Genomic DNA, 13,582 nt, shown 5'->3' on the forward strand with positions numbered 1-13,582 from the left:
GACAGGGCCTAACACTATGTACCTGTGGCTTGAGTCCTGTCTCCTCAGGAAGACCAGAGACCATCACCCAGGTGTGTTTCTCTCCTCCGGGTCTGGGTTTCTGTGCGCGCACATACACGGAACAGCACATGGCCTGCCCTGGGCCCCAGCCACATGTGTGTGTACAACTGTTGGTCACCTTAGTATTAGTATTAGTCAACGGGTGCTTGAACATTTAGCTTTGCTTATGCGTGGAGATGGGATACGTGGAGAAGGAGTTGTGTGACTGTGTGTACGTGTGCATGTTTTGATGTAAACCTTGCCAAAGTGTGTGCATGCAAATGTGGATTTGGGTGTGTAATCGTGTGCAGATACCTATAAGACCATTGTGTGAATGTGAGTATAACTTTGTAAACTGCTGTGAGTGCACTGAAGCATTTATGTCTGAATAACTGTGAGCAGGTGTGTTTAAACCACGTATGCATACAAACATGTGATTATATGTAATCACATGTTGGTCTCTGTGCTGCTGTCAGTAAACTGAGTGTGCATGTGTGCACATGTGATAGGGTGTCACCTCGTGAGTGTGAACTTGTGCAAGCCTGTGCCTGAGATTTAGCCTGTGTGTGTATGTCTAGGTGTGATTTTCATATAAATGAGTGTGTGCAGGTCTGTGACTGGGGGACCATTGCATGTTGACAGGCTCCAGATCTTCCCTTAAGTCACATCCAGTGAGAAGGAAATCTGTAGAATTATTTGTTAAAACACAACAAAACAGCAACAAAATGCCAGGTCCTGCCTTAGCGGGAGCAAAGCGAGGAAGTTTCTCTCTGTCTCTCCTCTCCTCTCCCTCCAGCATCTCGGCCCCTCTCTGGCGTCGTTCCCTCACACCTAAGCCCAATGGTGTTTTGCAGCCTTTCAGCTGTTACCTCAGTCCCTCCTCGCCTCATTCCTGATTCACTCCGTTGCTATAGGTATGTTTGAAACCCCAGCGTGGTAGATTTTAATTAGTCTTCCTACAGATGGCCAATTAACATTCATTACTTTTGCCTTGAGCGATTAATTATGAGTTTGGATAGAAAAGAAGAGAAGAGGAGAGGAAGATGGGCAGGTGAATGAAAAGAGAAAAGAGAAGGGGGTTTGATTGGGAGTTTGGAATTTTTACACAGAGCAGGCTGGTGGGGGAGAGGGTGGGAAAGAGCAGTTTGAATCCCCTCACTCCCAGCGGCCTCTCTCGGCCTACAGCTGCTCTGGGCCCCTAATCGGCTTGGCTGGCCCAGCCCTCCAGGAAAATAGAGCTCACACCCTCTGTTCCGGCGTCCTTAAGCCTTTGGTCTTCCCCGACACCAGCCCCTTTCATAATACCGGCCCTCTTGTTTCTTGTGCCAGAGCTGGGTGGGAACTGTGTCAGGAATCATCCAAAACTCAGCAGATAACCCAGAAACAAAGCTCCACTGCTTTTGGCTCATTCCTGGAACGATAGCAGCTCATTGTACAGATGAGAACACTGAGGCCTAGAGCAGGAAACAACTCCCCCTAGCTCATGGGTCTAGGGAGTGGAGACCAGTTTTGTTGACCCCAGGTCCAGTTCTTTTTCCACCGCAACCACTGCAGTGCTCAACATTAATGATCTAGAACACGTGCGCCTTACATCATACGGCAGTGTTCTTCAAGGTTTCAAACACAATTCATATCCTTTGGTGTACATCCAACTGCTGATTGCTCAGTGTGATTTCCCAGCTCATTAAAAGACTCCCTGGGTGATGTTGTCAGGTATAGGAGCTACATCCATGTTCCAGATCCTAAATTCATGCCAGGAGCGGAGGACAGACTTGAAAATAGCCACAGTGGTCTCTCGAGTGGTAGAATTACAAACGATTTTGAGTTCCTCTTTAAAATCATCTGTATTTTTTACTTTTTCCACTAAAAATGTGTTACTTGAACATGTGAAGTACATAAAGTATGGCTATACACTACTTGAAAATTTTTTAAAATATATTTTGTAAAAACAGAAAAGGAGCTTTTATTAGTTTATGATCCTTTTTAAAAGACTATACATATGTAGAGCCCTGGTGGTGCAGTGGTTGAGAGCTCAGCTGCTAACCAAAAGGTCGGCAGTTCGAATCCACCAGCTGCTCCCTGGAAACCCTATGAGGGCAGTTCTGCTCTGTCCTATAGGCTCGCTATGGGTCAGAACCAGCTTGAGGGCACATAACAACAACAACATAAATAAATATGTACATCAAAATTCTAACAGTGGCTAGCACTCGAGCCAGCCTGCCTAGACTCAAGTCACAGCTCTGCCACCTACTTAAACCAGGCCTCAGTTCCCTCACCTGTTAAGTTGAGCTAAAAAGAGTACCTGCCTCAAAGGGTCATGACGATTAAATAAAATAATGTATGTAAAGTCAGAACGGGGCCTCATACGTAGAATAAATGTTTAAAGAAAAAAAGCCTGTTGCTGTCTTGTTGATTCCTTCTCATACCAACCCTATAGGACAGAGTAGAACAGCCTCACAGGGTGTTCTTGGAAGGAGCAACTGGTGGATTCAAACTACTGACCTTTTGTTTAGCAGCTGAGATCTTAACTACTAGCCACCAGGGCTCCTAATAAATGTTTTTTGTTTTTTTTTTAAAAAAAAAAGAAAACCAAGTCTGTTGCCTTCGAGCTGATTCCAACTCATAGCGACCCTATAGGAAAGAGTAGAACTGCCCCATAGGGTTTCCAAGGAGCGGCTGGTAGATTCGAACTGCTGACCTTTTGGTTAGTAGCCATAGCTCTTAACTACTACACAACTGGGGTTTCCTAATAAATGTTAGAAATTATTAATATTAATAACAATAATATTTTAAGACAATGATCTCTGGGTGATGGGATTTTGAGGAATTTTTTATTTAGTTCTTTTTGCTTTTCTGTATTTTGAAAATTTTCCATAATGAACATGTATTACCTTGGTAATAAGAAGAAAATGTAATGAGAAAGAGAACGAGAAAAAGAAAGGGAGGCAGGCAGTTAGGTGGATGTACTTACTCCTCTCACAGCAAATGTGGTTCTGCTGTTTTAAATTTCTATTAAATTTCCACAGTTTTACTCATGCTGTTAGTGCAACTGTACTGCCATGTCCCCTGGAGGTCTTACTCATTACCCTGACACACACTACCTCCAGGAAACTGCCTGCTTCTCCTCTCTTGGTCAGCTAACTCTTCCTCTCCTTCACACTCCCAACAGTCTTGCTCCCAGCTCCAGTCTGGCCCAGAGACCTGTTCTGCTTGGGACTCTTTGCTTTGGGGAGAGACCACACAGGTAGTGGTTTGCCATAGTATGGATGGTGAGCTGGATGGAAGCCCCTGCTTTCTCCCCCAGGGGCCCATTACCGTATTTCTGCTGGTTGGCTCCATTCTTCTTCCGCCCTTCTTGTTCACTTCATCTGCTCACACAAAGCCTTTGCCCCTGGTGATTTCAGCATGCGTGTAGCTTGACCATGTTTAACTGCAATGTCCCTCTGTGTCTCTTAGTTCATATTTCTTAGAGTGAGAATCCAGTTGGCCCAGGGCCTCTTTATGAATCACTTTAAAAGCCATGGCCAGACCATGGATTAGCTTCCATGGACCACATGTCCTTGGTCCAAGAAACAGTGGAGAGGTGAATGGTGTGTGGCAGGCTCACATGGTGCAGAATATGACTGTTTGGGGCAGAGTTTCCTCAGATGGAGAGCTGGATGGGACAAGGAATGATTGGCATCTTTGATATTGTGTCCTTGCCTTGTGCTCCCAAAGCACCTTCTGCCGTCCACTCAACATCATTCACATGGTGCCATCAATGTTGGACTGCTTGTTCTATTCCACCCCACATGCTAAGCTCCATAAGAGGGACTCCATGTTTTATCTTGCTCAATGGTCTGTCCACGGCACCAAGCACAATGCTTGGCACATAGTAAAAAAACATAGTAGGTGCTTGATAAATATCTGTTGAATGTTGAAAAAATGCTTTATATAATTACACTATTCTATTTTTTTTTTATTCTTTATAAGGTCTTATAGAGATCCAAAGGTGAACACATGTTACGGAATCATTTGTGGGCTTCAGACTTCTCTGGACAGAACTGGATGATCCAAGTGTGTTGGAGTAGTTAGGGAAGACTTCCTGGATGAAGAGAATATTGAACTGAAGGAAGAGAGGTGGGGCTTCCATTGCAGCAAGAGAAGGCTTGGCTTAGTACTTCCTGGCCTTTTTTGTGGTACATGTCTGAGCAACCAGGAGTTATCCCAACCACAGTGTCAGGACGGAGGATATCCAGACAATAGAGGTAGAAGCAGCAAGATGGAGACCTGGGCTGCAGGTAGAGGCAGAGTGGGAAGGGCAGGGCAGACCCAGTGGTATAGATGATGGGGCAAATTCTGTGATCCCTGGTGAAAGAGGAGGATCTCCAGAAAAGCCGCCAGCCGGTTCATTAGGATAACGAGGGGCCCTCCCCAGCTTACTGAGACTCCTGGGCTTGCCACACCTGAGCACTAATATGCTCATTAAGGGATGGTTGGTTGCAAGGTGCTGGGGCTGGACCAGAGCTGATGTAGGATGGGGCAGAGACAGGGGTATTCCTGGGGCCAGGTGGGAGTGAGTGGGTGGGCTGCAGCCTGGGAGGAGCATCCCTGTGCCTTTCTGGAGGCAGAAGGAAAGGGAATAGCTGAAACCAGAGCCTTCCTGAATGTACAAGAAGGAGGTATTGGGAACTCAGAAATGGATGTGGGAGAAAGGAACCTTTTCTGACTCTCCTTTCTCTTTTGAGGGGACCGTGGAATGTGCCAAGAAGGGAGTAGGGCCTGAATTTCTAGTGTGAAAGCCAAAGGCAGTGGCTGACCTCTTTCTTTCATGCCACAGTCCCAGAGGAGTCCAGGGTGCCTCATACCTTCCTCAGAGTTATACATGTGCAAGTGTAAATGACAGCCTGAAGATTCCAAAGGGCATCGCTCAGGAGAGAGAGCAATGCAAAGGGCAGCCAGGAAGAAGCGAGACTTGAACAAGTGTTAAAGGTTGAACAGGGTTGGCACTGGTGGGAGGAGGAAGAAATGCTAGGTGGCAGAAACCTCACGAGCAAAGGCACTGAGGGGTGGATGGGTATGGTGTGTAGGGACAAGGAGACCAGCTGGCCTGGTGGCCTGTGGTCTGTCACAGAGCAGGGAGGGGGAAGAGTGGGAAAGGCTGGATGGTAGGTATCTTTGAAGAACTGGGGTTGAGGAACTGGGCCTACACAGAGCTGCTCTCCTGGGGACTATGCAGTCAGGCTCCTGCCTCAACACGAGACTTCTCAGGGCTGTCTCAGGGGCTTCCTCCAGGCCTCTCCCCATGCCCTGAGGCCACCAATATCCAGTCAACTGTCCAAGGGATCCTGCAGTGCCTTCCACACCCATTGCATCCTTCAGTCACCCGGATCTCCTAGCTGTCTCTTACCTAGTTAGTCCATTTCCCAATGAGCCTGATGAACATCTACTGTGCATGCAATAACAAGACATAAGAACTGTGCTCACGGACTTAAGTGTTGTGCTGGGGATTCAGACACAAATGGAGCAGTTCCATGATAAAGGTCAGGAGCTCCTGACCTTAAGTACAACAGGCCTTCCAGGGTGGGGGAGGAGGTGCGAGAAGCCAAGGGGTTGCTGCCCTGGGCTCACTCTGAGGCCCGGCCCTGCGGGCTCCACGCACTGTCGCTGCCTCCCTGGTTTGCTGCACTCGTTGCCCCTCTGCCCACTGCCAAGTGTCACTTCCCTCTGGGTCACATAGTTCAAATGCTTGAGAAAGAATCTCATTGTTTGAGCCTGACCCCAAATCAAGGTCACCAGCAAGCCTATGGTGACCACCCAGTGGTCCAAACAGTGATGGCCTGGAGGGGGCCATCCAGGCAGACAGCAGGGGCTGTGTGGAGGCGTGGGCATAGCAGGCAGGCACAGTGGGAATTCTTGCTCAAGTTTAGCTATTTCTTCATTTACTCTGCTATTCCACAAAATAATGTTTCTACAGTTTCTTTCATTTTGCTGTTAACTTGTTTTCGAAAAACACAGATTTAGTAATGCGGCCACTATTTATTGGAAATAAACATTTATTCTAATTTTTCTGATATAGTAGGGGAAAATACACTACTTGAATTAACATGAACTTTTTTTTTATTACATTTTTTTTCCCACTTTGAAACCTTTGGGGATTACTCTGACACATTTCTCTGTTCTGTCCCCAGTGATTTTGAAATATTTATTGCTTCTCTCAGATGATAAACCATGAAATATTGCTTCTACCTTTGATGGCAAAAGGAAAAACGTCTATAGCTTCAATTAGAAGCTCTTTTGAAAAAAAAAAAAAATGCCTGCAATGCTTAGCCGATTGTTTAAAATTTGTAAACAAAAGGTGAATTCAAATTTGGAAACCAACGTCAGCCAAGGCCTTACTGCACCAACCACCTGCGAGTTTCAAGAATTGCTTGATACAGCTTCCCATGTTTTAATAACCTGCAGGAGCCTCTCAGTCACAACCAATAATCCAACATGTTTTCAACAACCTCGGAGCCTTCTGTATGTTATGCCTTCAACTCTGCTTACAAATGTTTTGAAAAATTGCCATCTTTTCAGAGATGCATGAATAGTGTCATACAAAGAATTGACAGTGCTGAGATCGCCGTGGAGCTCTTTCATATCCCAACAAACCTCAACACCGTTAAATCGCCAAGATGACAATGTGTGTAGAAAGCTCTTGGCTTGCCCTCCATGAACGTGGTAGCAACACCATTAAATCTTCCACTTGTGTCAGCACCTCCAGTGTAGATGTAGCCATGCATTTTTTAAAAATCAGTGTTATTACAGATACAAAAAAAAAAAAACCATTGCTGTCCAGTCGATTCCGACTCATAGCGACCCTATAGGACAGAGTAGAACTGCCCCATAGGGTTTCCAAGGAGCGCCTGGTGGATTTGAACTGCCAACCTTGTTAGCAACCTAGTTCTTAACCACTGAGCCACCAGGGCTCCTTATTACATATAGCTATACGTAAATATGTACATACTATTCTTTTACATAAATAAATAATTCCACGTAAGGTCCTCCGATTATCTTACCCATTCCTGCAGTAATCATGAATGTCTTCTCAGTTAAGATGCCTTCTCACATTTTTGCAAGGAACTTATATAGAGGGTAGGTATCACTACCCCCATCAATTGTCTCATCACATGTTGTAAGTTATGGAAACAATGTCCATCTTTATTCTTCTATTAATAATTCTAAATGCTTGCTATGTCCCAGGCATTGTTCTAAGTGCTTTACATGTATACATACTCAATGAAACCTCCCAACAAACCATAAGGCGGGTTCTGTGGTTATTGCAAGCTCCCTGGTGCAAATGATTTGCAATCAGCCCCTAACCTACAGGTTGGTGGTTCAAGCCCACCTACCCATGGGAGAAAGGCCTGGTGATCTGCTTCCGTAAAGATTACAGTTAAGAAAATCCTTGGAGCAGTTCTACTCTGTAACACATGAGGTCGCCATGAGTTGGGATTGACTCCACGGCAACAGGTTTGGTTTTGGTATGATGATTACCATTGTTCAGATAAGGAAATGGGCACTGATAGGTTGTCCAAGTTTCACAGACAGGTAAGTTTGCACAGTGTGCAAATCAACTTAAATTATAAGTTCTCTTTATTACAAATCACCTTGATTTCAAACTCATAACTCTTACCTTTGTTTACAAATTAGATTCCCTATGTCCATGATAGATGGTTTTCACAGAAATAAAATATTTTCAACTTCAGATACATCATACCTTCCTCAATGAACCCGTTGCTGTCAAGTTGATTCAGACTCGTAGGACCCTATAGGACAGGGTAGAACTGCCCATAGGATTTCCAAGGCTATAATCTTTACAGAAGCAGACTGTCACGTTTTTCTCCCTTGAAGCAGCTGATGGGTTCCAACTACCAAGCTTTGGGTTAGCAGGTGATTTCTTAACCACTGGGCCATCAGGGCTCCTAAAATAAAAAAATACATTTCAATTAATCAGATAATAGCATACAAAAGGCAATTTCCCCAAGAGTAGATGTTTACTACAAAACTACACCAATTATAAATGCTTTTCACATTTTTCTCGTTTTCTGAAAATTTCCAGGAAGTTTTTCAAGTTGTAATTGCTCTTTTCATTCCAGAATTTTTGTTAGAACAACTAGATTGGGTAACAGAATTGCATATCCTTTATAATGCTCTGTTCTGCTCATCGAAAATCCAATTACTAAGATTTTTTAAAAATGTTTTAATTCGCCTGGGACTCTTTGTGCTTTGAAGGTAGTTTTGTGTCAATAAGGCCATTACTTCTTTTCACAAATCGCAAGCCCCATGTGGAATCTTGCCTTGAAACGTGTTACTCTCTATACCAATCCTTGTGTCAGCCCTTATTAACTCTTGGTGGTGAAATACTTAATTACTCTTCACTGCTACTATTGGCATCATAATATGATGGTAAACTCTTGAAAAATTTTTTGTGAAAAATAGAAACTCAAACTTTTGTTTTGACATCACTTTTTAAATTCCTGTGATCTAAGTATTTATTTAGAATTGCTCAGGGATTGTGTTCCATCTCCAAGAAGGGAATGCCAATGACAGATTCTCTTAACACTTCATATTATGACACTTTCCATGTTTTCTCAGATATTTTCTAACCAGATTAAGGTCCCAAATGAGAGCTCTTTCAGCCTAGTGGCATGCTTCTGCTATAGCCCTAGAGGCCATGCATTCGAGGCTTTTCCACTGACTATAGCCTTTACTGGAGCCTTGGTGGTACAGTGGTTAAGAGCTCGGCTGCTAAACAAAAGGTCAGCAGTTCGAATCCACTAGCTGCTCCTTGGAAACCCTATGAGGCAGTTCGACCCTGTCCTAAAGGGTCGATATGAGTCAGAACCCACTCGACAACACATAACAATAACCTAGCTTTTACTGAGAAGGGATTTCATATTAATTAATTATCTTTCACCCAAATTATTTATTTTATCTTTTGTTCATTTGGAAGTAACACCCCATTTTTTTTTTATGGATATCCTAGAAATTTTAATATGCATGTTTAACCCCCAAAATCTAAAGTTAACCACTATCCTTGTCCTCCTGAAAATTTATGACCCAAGTTTGCCCTAACTTTGGTCACCACCCCGCCCCAATTTATATGCTATTGTTCAATATTTCCATTTCTTTAGTCCCACGAAGTATACAAGAACATTAAGATTTTATGCAGTCAATATATGTTTCTATTAACTTTATTCACCATTCATTCTTTCAACTCAGGCTCATTTTCTGCAATAATTTTCCTTCTACCTGAAATCCCTTTAAGTGAGGGTCAGTGGGTAGAAACTTTGGTTTTTTGTTTGTCCTAAAATCTCTTTATATCACCCTTATTCTTGATAGACAGTTTTTGCTGAAAGTACAATTCTGGATTGTAATTTGTTTTCTCTCAGCCATTGGAAGATATCCTCCCTCTTCTGGCATCCACTGTTGAGAGTCAGCTGCCAGTCCAATTGTCATCACTTTGAAATAATCTCTTTTCTATCTGCCTACTTTTGAGATCTCTTTTTCTTAGGTGTCCTGCATTTAGATTGTGTGTATGTAGATTTCTTTTATTGTAGCATTGGAATTCAATGGGCTTCCCTAATCCAAGGGTTGGTATAATTCATTCATTTGAAAATTTTTTAGGCATTAGCTCTTCAAATGAAACCTCTCCCCCATTACATCTATTCTCTCCTTCTAGAACTCTGATTAGATATATGACAATCCTTCATACATTAGCCTTCGTATCTCTTAACCTCTCCTTGGTACTTTGACATCTCTTTGACTCACTCTGTGCTACATTCAGGTAATTTCTTCAAGTCTTTCGGTTCATGAATTCTCTCTTCTGCTGTGTTTTCTGTAATCTGCTAATTCCTTATCAGTTGAGTTTCTAATTTCAGTTATTGTAGTTTTTATTTCTCTTTGGTTCTTTCCCAAATTGGCTGGGTTCTTTTTGTTTATGTGAGGTGCAATTTACATACTATGAACTGCATAAATCTTAAATATACATCTTAATAAAGTTTTACTATGTGTACAAAAAAATGTAATTCCCACCCCGATTAAAACTGAGAAGATTTTCAGGACCTCAGAAAATTCGCCTGTGCCATTCTTCCATCAGTAATCCCTCAGGAAAAAAAAAAAAAAAAAAAAAACCCACTGCCGTTGAGTCGATTCCAACTCTTAGTGATCCTATAGGACAGAATAGAACTCCCCTATAGGGTTTCCAGACTCAGACAGACTAGGAAGAAGGGCCTGGTGGTCTACTTCTGAAAAGAATTACCTAGTGAAAACCTCATGAATAGCAGTGGAACACTGTCTGATACAGTGCCAGAAGATGAGTGCCTCAGGTTGGAAGGAACTCAAAAGACAACTGGGGAAGAGCTGCCTCTTCAAAGTAGAGTTGACTCTAATCACGTGGATGGAGTCAAGCTTTCAGGACCTTCATTCGTTGATGTGGCACGACTCGAAATGAGAAGAAACAGCTGTAAACATCCATTAATAATCAGAATCTGGAATGTACAAAGTACAAACCTAGGAAAATTGGAAATCGTCAAAAATGACATGGAACACGTAAAGATCGATATCCTGGGCATTAGTGAGCTGAAATGGACTGGTATTTGTCATTTTGAATCGGACAATCTTATGGTCTACTATGTCAGAAACAGCAACTTGAAATGGAATGGCGTTGCACTCATCATCAAAAAGAACATTTCAAGATCTATCCTAAAGTACCATGCTGTCAGTGATAGGAAAATATCCATACACCTAGAAGGAAGACCACTTCATACGACTATTATTCAAATTTACACATCAACCACTAAGGCCAAAGATGAAGAAATTGAATATTTTTACCAACTTTTGCAGTCTGAAATTGATCAAACATGCTATCAGGATGCACTGATAATTACTAGTGATTGTAATGCAAACGTTGGACACAAAGAAGGACTGGTTGTTGGAAAACATGGTATTGGTGATAGAAATTATGCCAGAGATTGTATGACTGAATTTTGCAAGACCAACGACTTCTTCATTGCAAATACATTTTTCAACAACATAAATGGCAGCTATACGGGTGGACCTTGCCAGATGGAATACACAGGAATTAAATCAACTACGTCTGTGGAAAGAGAGGATGGAAAAGCTCAGTACCATTGGTCAGAACAAGGCCAGGGACCAACTGTGGAACAGATTATCAATTGCTCATATGCAAGTTCAAGTTGAAGCTGAAGAAAGTTAGACCAAGTCTCCAAGAGCCAAAGTAGAATCTTGAGTATATTCCACCTGAATTTAGAGACCATCTCAAGAATAGATTTGATGCACTGAACACTAATGACCAGAGACCAGACAAGTTGTGGAATGACATCAAGGACATTGTACATGAAGAAAGCAAGAGGTCATTTAAAAAATAGGAAAGAAAGAAAACACCAAAAGTGGTGTCAGAAGAGACTGAAACTTGTTCTTGAACGTCGAGCAGCTAAAGCAAACTGAAGAAATGATGAAAATTTCAAAGGGGAGCTCAAAAGGACAAAGTGTTACTAATGACATGTGCAAAGACCTGGAGTTAGAAAATCAAAAGAGGAGGAACACGTTCGGCATTTCTCAAGCTGAAAGAACTGAAGAAAAAAATCAAGCCTCAAGTTGCAATATTGAAGGATTCTATGGGGAAAATATAAACAAAGTACCACCCAGTGCTGTTGAGTCAATTCTGACAGAACTATCAAAAGAAGATGGAAGGAATACACAGAGTCACTATACCAAAAAGAATTGGTTGACATTCAACCATTTCAGGAGGTAGCTTATGATCAGGAACCGATGTTACTGAAAGAAGAAGTCCAAGCTGCCCTGAAGACATTGGCAAAAAACAAGGCTCCAGGAATTGATGGAATACCAACTGAGATGTTTCAACAAACGGATGTAGCACTGGAAGTGCTCACTCATCTATGCCACGAAATCTGGAAGACAGTTACCTGGCCAACCAACTGGAAGAGATATAAACTTACACCCATTCCAAAGAAAGGTAATCCAACGGAACATGGAAATTACTGGGCAATATTATTAATATCATATGCAGGTAAACTTTGCTAAAGACCATTGAAAATTGGCTGCAGCAGTACATCAACAGGGAACTACCAGAGATGCAAGCCAGATTTAAAAGAGGATGTGGAACCAGGGATGCCACTACTAATGTTGGATGGATCCTGGCTGAAAGCAGAGAATACCAGAAAGATGTTTACTTGAGTTTTATTGACTATGCTAAGGCGTTCGACCGTATGGATCATAACAAATTATGGATAACATTGTGGAGAATCTGAGAACACTTAATTGTGCTCATAAGGAACCTGTACATAGATCAAGAGGCAGTCGTTTGAACAGAACGAGGGGATGCTGCATGGTTTAAAGTCAGGGAAGTTGTGTATCAGGGTTGTATCATTTCACCATACCTATTCAATCTGCATGCTGAGCAAAAAATCTGAGAAGCTAGACTATGTGAAGAAAAACACAGCATCAGGATTGGTGGAAGACTCATTAACAACCTGCATTATGCAGATGACACAACCTTGCTTGCTGAAAGTGAAGAGGACTTGACACACTTACTGACAAAAATCAAAGACCACAGCCTTCAGTATGGATTACACCTTAATGTAAAGAAAACCAAAATCCTCACAACTGGACCAATAAGCAATATCATAATAAACGGCAAAAAGATTGAAGTTGCCAAGGATTTCATTTTACTTGGATCCACAATCAAGAGCCATGGAAACAGCAGTCGAGAAGCCAAAGGATGCATTGCATTGGGCAAATCTGTTACAAAAGACCTTTTGAAGTGTTAAAAGGCAAAAATGTCACCTTGAAGAGTAAGGTGTACCTGAACCAAGCCATGGTGTTTTCAGTTGCCTCATATGCATTTGAAAACTGGACAATAAATAAGGAAGACGAAAGAAGAATTGATGCCTTTGAATTATGGTGTTGGGGAAGAATATTGAATATACCATGGACTGCCAAAAGAACGAACAAATCTGTCTTGGAAGAAATACAGCCATAATGCTCCTTAGAAGCAAAGATGGAGATACTACATCTCACATACTTTGGACATGTTATCAGGAGAGATCAGTCCCTGGAGAAGGACACTATGCTTGCAAAGTAGAGGGTCACTGAAAAAGAAGATGAACCTCAATGAGATGGCTTGACACCATGGCCGCAACAATGGGCTCAAGCATAACAACGACTGTGAGGATGGTGCAGGACCAAGCAGTGCCTCATTTTGTTGTACATAGGATAGATATGAGTCAGAACCAACTCGACAGCACCTAAAAATAACAACATAGGTTTTCCAAGGAGCAGCTGGTGGATTCGAACTGCCAACATTTTTGTTAGCAGCTGAGCTCTTAACCACTGTACCACCAGGGTTCCAATCCCTCAGAGGTAACCGCTATCAATGTAGATTAATTCTGCCTGTTTTACAGTATCATATAAATGAAAACTTACAGTCTGTACTCTTTTTATTGTGTCTGACTTCTTTTGCCCAATCAAGTATTTG

The sequence above is a fragment of the Loxodonta africana genome, chromosome 15 (assembly GCF_030014295.1).
Source record: "Loxodonta africana isolate mLoxAfr1 chromosome 15, mLoxAfr1.hap2, whole genome shotgun sequence".
Lineage (NCBI taxonomy): Eukaryota > Metazoa > Chordata > Mammalia > Proboscidea > Elephantidae > Loxodonta > Loxodonta africana.